The 6,705-nt window shown below is 49.8% G+C and overlaps 1 long non-coding RNA gene across 1 annotated transcript; it reads right to left on the reverse strand.

The window, feature by feature from the left end:
* Positions 1–2,862: 2,862 nt before the first annotated feature.
* On the reverse strand, positions 2,863–4,069 carry LOC108445151. The gene is made up of 2 exons (XR_001859898.1): positions 3,461–4,069; positions 2,863–3,059 (listed from the first exon to the last, which is right to left on the reverse strand). It is a non-coding gene; the product is annotated as an uncharacterized LOC108445151 (long non-coding RNA).
* Positions 4,070–6,705: the final 2,636 nt, after the last annotated feature.

Here is a 6,705-nt window from a genome sequence, read left to right on the forward strand (position 1 = left end):
GTGTGAGTGTGAGTGTGTGAGTGTGTGTGAGTGTGAGTGTGTGAGTGTGTGAGTGTGTGAGAGTGTGAGAGTGTGAGTGTGTGTGAGTGAGTGTGAGTGTGGGTGAGTGTGAGTGAGTGTGTGAGTGAGCGAGTGTGAGTGTGAGTGTGAGTGAGTGTGGGTGAGTGTGAGTGAGAGTGTGAGTGTGGGTGAGTGTGTGAGTGAGTGAGCAAGTGTGAGTGCGCATCTGTGTGCATCTGTGTCTGTGTGTGTCTGAGTGTTGTGAATGTGTTTGTGTATGTGCGTCTGTGAGCGTGTGACTGTGTGAGTGTGTGTGAGATTGTCTGAGACTATGAGTGTCTGTGTGTGAGTGTCTGTGTGTGCATGTGTGTGTGTCTGTGTCCGTGTCCATCTGTGTGTGTGTGTGTATGTGCATCTGCGTGCACATGTGCATGTGTGTGCAAGAGTGCACGTTCATGCGTTACATATATAAAGGTACATTCTTGTAATTCTTTGCTTATTCCTGTCAATGTACGCCTGCCTCCTCATGCCCATCCATATGTTCCCACAAAGATACAGATATATCAGTGGGTGCCTGCGTGGGTCTGTACGTGTGTGTGTGTGTGTGTGTGCATGGCTGTGTCCATACGCGTCTCTCTGTGTGTCCATATGTCTGTGTGTGTGTGAACATGTGCCCGGGTCCATCTGTCTGCAGTGTGTGGGGGTGTGCACGTACCTGTGGCTGTGCCAGGGTGACGCACATCCCCCCACATGGACCCCCAGCAATGGCCCAATCCCTGCACACGTGGGTGCCCCTGGACAGAGGTGTGTGCTCAGCCCCTGTGCACAGGGATGTCCCCACGGGGTGCGCACAGCTGGGGGGTGCAGGATCAGGTCGGGGGCAGCAGTCCCTGGAGTCATGCAGGTATCCTCACTGCCATTACCACAGAAGTGTTCATCTTGGTTAAGGAAACAGCATCCAATGTTTATTGAGAGTAAATCGAGGCCAGATGAATATCGCAAAAAGAAGCTGCTGCCTGGAAGGATATTATCCCTCTTCCAAAGGACCTGGCAATCAAGGGTTATGACCTCAAGCTCATGCTTGCCTGGGTGAAGGACAGAAGAAATCAGATTAAAAATTTTGCTTCTGTTTTCTTCTGTTAATGGGTCCAGCTTATTTCATTATAGACTGTACAGTGAGGTCAGGCTCCACAGGCATTTATTTGCCTTCATCATCTGAACTTGGTTCTGTGGGTACGCATGAGGTCAGGCAGCTCAGGTGCCTTGCACGTGGGTACATAATTCCTGAACCAGTGAAAGTTGCCATCTTCCATTCCCCAGAGCTCTTTTAGCAAGTAAATATTTCTCAGACGTGTAAATATTGTAGGACTGGCTTCCAGTGATCAAAGTCTGTTGCTTGAAATGTTTGGATCAATTAGGGTGCAATGTACAGCAAGGCATGTGCCCGTGCCAGAGGCAGGAGTGGTGATGCAGGCACTCAGCAATGCTCAGACACCGCCCCAGAGATGTCCCAAGTGGCAGGCAGGGATGAGCTGGGAGCCAGCCACCGTCTGTGGGCACATCTCCTCCCAGCAACACTCCAGCAGACATGGGAATCCTCCTGAAACAGGAAAATCTGGCGAATGGGTCCTCAGGCCTCTGCTCTGTTTCCTTCTGGAAAAGTGAGCGGCGAAGGGAGCCCAGGAGGGTGCGGGGGCTGCCTCCAGGTGCTCTGAGTGCCTCGTTGAGGGCCCATGCACATTTATGAGGAAAAGCCCAGGTTGCCCATTTCTGCAGGTTATGGTTTTGTCTAACTGCATCCTTAGAATCTTCTCCAGTTCATGAAATAAACCACATTTTTCAAATCTTGAAATGGCCTCTCCCAGTGGTTAGAAGATGCGGGAAGGAAATCGGCAGAAGGAGCCCTTTGGACGGCATCAAAGGTTTCTACCTCCCTCCACTGACAGAAGCCAGGGAGGAGCTACAAGGCCCCGGTACAGATCACTGCTCGCACCGGGCACAACCCTGAGCAGGGAAATCCCTGAGCAGGGAAATCCCTGAGCAGAACTCTCTGGAATGCTGAAAAAACCCCAGGGGCCGGGGCCTGGACCTGTGCATCCTGACCTGGATTTTACAAAGCATTGCCCAAGCAACCATCCCCCTCAGAACATGAGGCAGCAGCAGGTCCCACGTCTCAGGGCAGCCAAGCCCTGCAGCACTTGTCCAGCTCCATGGTGAGCTCCCACATTCCCAGGCTCAGCCTCCAGCCCAGCACACCCTCTGCCAGTGAAGCCTCCACCACAGCAGCAACAGCACTTGCACATCACAGCAAAGACCAGGGGCTCTGTCCCACCCAGCCCACTTGAGTTCTTACCTCAAACCCACGTGTCAAACCCAGGAGCCAGCAGAAGGTCCACAGGAATTAATGGCAAAACCCCCCAAGAGGTGGCAGACAAGTAAGAGCTGCTGGTGGGGAAACGTTTTAGTCCATTAAATGGCTATTTATTGGCTGTTTATTTTCAGAGGTGCAAACTGCTCCCACCACTCGGAATATGTGGTGTGTCTGCAGCGGAAGAGAAAAGAGGAACATTAATAATTTCTCCAAGACAATTAATTACTCTTTCAAAAGGATGAAGTTTAATCTAATTTCTGCTGTTATACTTTGTCTTCATAAAAGTCTGAAGAAATTAATGAGCTTTATACCACCCTCTCATGATAAAAACCTTGGGTTCTCTTGGAAAAATTGCAGTACCTGCCATTTTTCTCTCAGACCTGAAAAGGTCCCTTTTAATCTTGAAGTCCATCCCTCTGCTCCCAGTTTTATCTTTTATTCTGTTTTTAAAGTTTTGAGCAAATTTTGAGAAGTTTTGAGAAGTTTTGAGCTTTGGTCCTTTTTCAGAGCAAAGATTAAAATGTGAACTGCAGAGACACAAAATTCCAGCAGCAAATAGAGAGAAAAGGTTTTCTTAAGGTGATCTCATGATCTTTGAACAGTTGATGTTGGCAATGTTGAGCGTGCTGCAGAAATGAGGACCCTCCATGGGAAGCACTCCCATAGCAATCCACACGTCCTGAGGCCACTACAAAAATTAGAAAGAGAAAACATTTATTACGCCTAGGTAGAAAATGTAACCCAGATTTATAGCTGATTTTATCTAGTGCTCTAAAGAGCTCAGCTCTGTAGTTTGGCCCATCTTCGGGCTTGGTCCTTCCCAGGCTGCTTTATGCAAGAAACAAAATAATTTCATTTTCTATGTGTTTTATAGGCTGCTGTGTTCAAACATCACCAGGGTTTGTTTCACTGCAGTATAAATGTTTCCAAATCTCCTTAGCCACGAGAGAGGAAGATGACAACAGAGTGCTTTACCTTCAATGTGTTGACATGTTGATGCTTTAATTCAGGGCAAAAGCTACAAGTCAGGTTCTCAAAGCAACACTTGCCCCAAGCAATTTGCGTAGGTTGTAAAAAGCTCTTTCTCACCTTCAGGAACACAAGATCCTTATGGAATTGCATGACACCCCCAGCGTGCTTGTACCTTGTGCCTGCTCTCCACCTATTCTCCTATCTGCTCCTCTGTCTCAGTGAAAAAACTGTCCCAGAGTTTTCTGCCCTTAAAAGTTTCACGTCACAGCAATGAGAAACGCTGCTGAGCCTGTGTAAACACCTGACATGGCACAGGTAAACTTCAGGAAAGCATAGCCTCAAAAATGAGACAGCAAAAAACTCCCTGCTCAGCTTTCTGCTCTGCCTGTGCCAATGAGGAAGGAGGGTTCTGCTTCCGAGGCATGAACAGTGTTTTCACTGGGCTGGAGGAGGAGGGAAGCGGTCATGGGACCGGGCTGAGTCACCAGCGTCTGACCCGACATGTCTGGAGCATCCTGCACCTCTCCAGAAGCCTCTAGAAGGAGCGTGTAGGATCGCAGTGTGTGGATGGGGCACTTGGTGCAGCCTGGAGAGCTACACATGGTCCCTCCATCACCACACACTGTCCTGCCAGAGCCGGGGGGCACAGGGGCCAAATCCTCCCCTTCTCACCAGGAGTGCTGGGACAGTGATGGGAGCCTCGGGCTGGAGCAATGATTTGGGGGAAAATTTCCTCTGGAAAATCCTCATCAGCCTCTGCTGTGGTTTGCAAGCAAGGAAAAGATTTGACATCCCCCTCCCCCACCCCACCTTGTTCCCCCCCAGGGTTTTTTTACAGCAAACATGCAAAGTTTGGACATAAGGAGTATTTCTGGTGATTGTGCCCTCGGAACAAAAAACTCACCAAATATTTTTAAACATTTCCCAGCAGAAGTGGGTGTAGAGAGAAAGCAGAACACTGAAGGGATGCTAATTGCTCCTTTTTAAGCCTTTCCTCTCTAACTTGAATTTTTAAACTCCAACAGCTTTTTTCCTGTTCCTTTTACTGTTCCTTTGCTACACCCATCTGTGAAGCTGGTTGCTCAGCACCTGGGGCCAACAAGCCACTTTTTGGGCAGGGGTTGCTGTGCTGCTATGGGATTCCTATGGAACCATAAGAAAATATCCACATAGCCACTGCTTCACGCTGAGAATGCCAAAATCCAGATCCACTTACAAACAGAGGGAGAAACTTCTCAAGTGGATCTGGGAATACAGCGCAGCTCCTCGTGTGGCTTCTTCTAGGGGCTGAGGAACCAGCCAGAGGCAGATTCCCGGGCTGGAGAGAATGGGGGAGAGTGAGATCTGAGCTGAGAAAGGGCTTGCTGGGAGGAAATCCCCGACCTCGAGGAGGAGACTCACTGAGTCACCCCTGTCCCGTGATCGGTGAGGTAAGCCAACAACAGACCGGTGAAAGCCTGTTTTCCTTATGTTTTGTAAAAGTGCATGATGTCATACCCAGAAAGCTGAGCGTGACTCAGCATGTCCCACCAGGAGAATTGGATTAAAGTGGACACAGAGGAAAACTCAGATTTGTGATTTTACTTCAGCGCATTGCTTGATAATTATAAATGCAACAATCAATTAGCCTGGAGACAGAACTGACATGAAAAGACACGGCAACCTGAGGACAGCCCCCCTGCCTCAAACACCACTCAAGCACAGGCAGGGGTGGAGAAGGGAATAGGAATTGGTGCTGTCTGGGACAGTGGCAACTTGGAACCTAAGGAATGAATGTGCCGGAGCTGGGTCTCAAAATACGAGTCTCTGGCATTATAGATGAGATCAAAAGTGGCCCTTGGGGTCCTCAGAAACAGGGCATGAGATGAACATGCTGGAGGTGCTGCATGGTGAGGCAGATCCAACACTGGCAGAGTGTCCTGTACTGCATGTCCTGCTTCTGCTGGTGCCACAGCAGATTTTATGGAGAAAAACCATAATCCAACAATGTCAAGTCATCAGCTTTCAGACATAAGGATGCACACAGCAAACAGGCAAAAGGGAAGGTGAGTGCAATACAGGTTTGCTGCCTACCCAAACCTTTCAATACTTCCTGCTGTAAAAGTCGCTGAATCATTTCCTATATCCATCCTTCATCCGCGCTTCCACCTGAATCTGCTGGTGTTTAAACTTTAACTCACTGCTTTGTGGTAGAAATATTAGCCATGTCATACCTAGAAACTGAATTTTCTAGAAAACATTTTGACTTAAATGGGGCAAACTTTTCCACTGTAAATACTATTTTCCAGGAAAGGGTTGCAATTTCAACATCGCCACACATATGCCAAAAATGTCTCTACATGAAGGGCCAAGTGTTTTAACATATATACTTTAGGTCAAGAAATAAACTACCTTCCCAATGTGGAAATTAAAATGTATGCTTCTCTTGATTACAGATGATAAATCGTGACACAGTTTCTCCTAAGTTCTTAGTATCTTAAACCAAGAAATACAGCACCGAGAGTCAGAGTGGTCAGGCCCTTGGGTGAAAGGAAATTAACACCAACAAGGAACCTAATAATCATTGATCCATCATTATTTAATTATGCTTGGACAGCACAGACGGTGTGTTCTGCCAGCTGAACCCTCCTGTGGCTGGATTAAGAGGCCTGTCAGCTGTATCTGATCTGCAAAAAAATACTGCTGCCAACCAGCTTGGAAAGGCCTCAGCACATCCTCCTGAATGTCAGTTGTGTTTACACCAGTGTCTTTATTTTTAGCCCCCCTTCCAAAACACGGGGTTCGGGGGAGAGTTATTTATTCCTGCCATGCTCGGCACGCAAACCCCTCCGGTGGGTGCTACACGAGCAGGGCTGGCGCGTGGCTCCCCACCTCTGTTCCCCGGCCGAGTTGGCCCTGTTTGCCACGATGGAAGGGACAAGCAGGGCCGGGATGGCCAAGTGCCGCGTTTGCACGTGGCTCGGCGTATCTTGGTGGCCGCTGCCGAACGGTGATGGGACCAGGACAGCCCAGAGCTGCCCCACGGTGCGATTGTTTCCCCACCGGTGTGTCTCGGAGGCCACCCAGAAGGTCCCTATGCCGCACTCACTCCCCGCCGCCCAGGCCCCGCTGGTGCTTTGGCGACCACAACAACCCCGTGCCCCCAGACCCTCCTGGCACTGCCCCGGGGCGCAAACCCGGGCACAGGAGCTGCTCCCGGGGGCCGAGCAGGGCAGGGGGCAGACACGGGCATTTGCACGTATCCACAGGTTTTCCCGGCTGCAGGAAAACGTGCCTTGAACGCTTTCCCCTCGACGCTAGATGGGGACGGACCGGGCCCGGGGGCAGCAGGGGCGTGGCCTGGCCCGAAAGGGGCGGGGGCT

The sequence above is a fragment of the Corvus brachyrhynchos genome, unplaced genomic scaffold (genome assembly GCF_000691975.1).
Source record: "Corvus brachyrhynchos isolate BGI_N302 unplaced genomic scaffold, ASM69197v1 scaffold21, whole genome shotgun sequence".
Lineage (NCBI taxonomy): Eukaryota > Metazoa > Chordata > Aves > Passeriformes > Corvidae > Corvus > Corvus brachyrhynchos.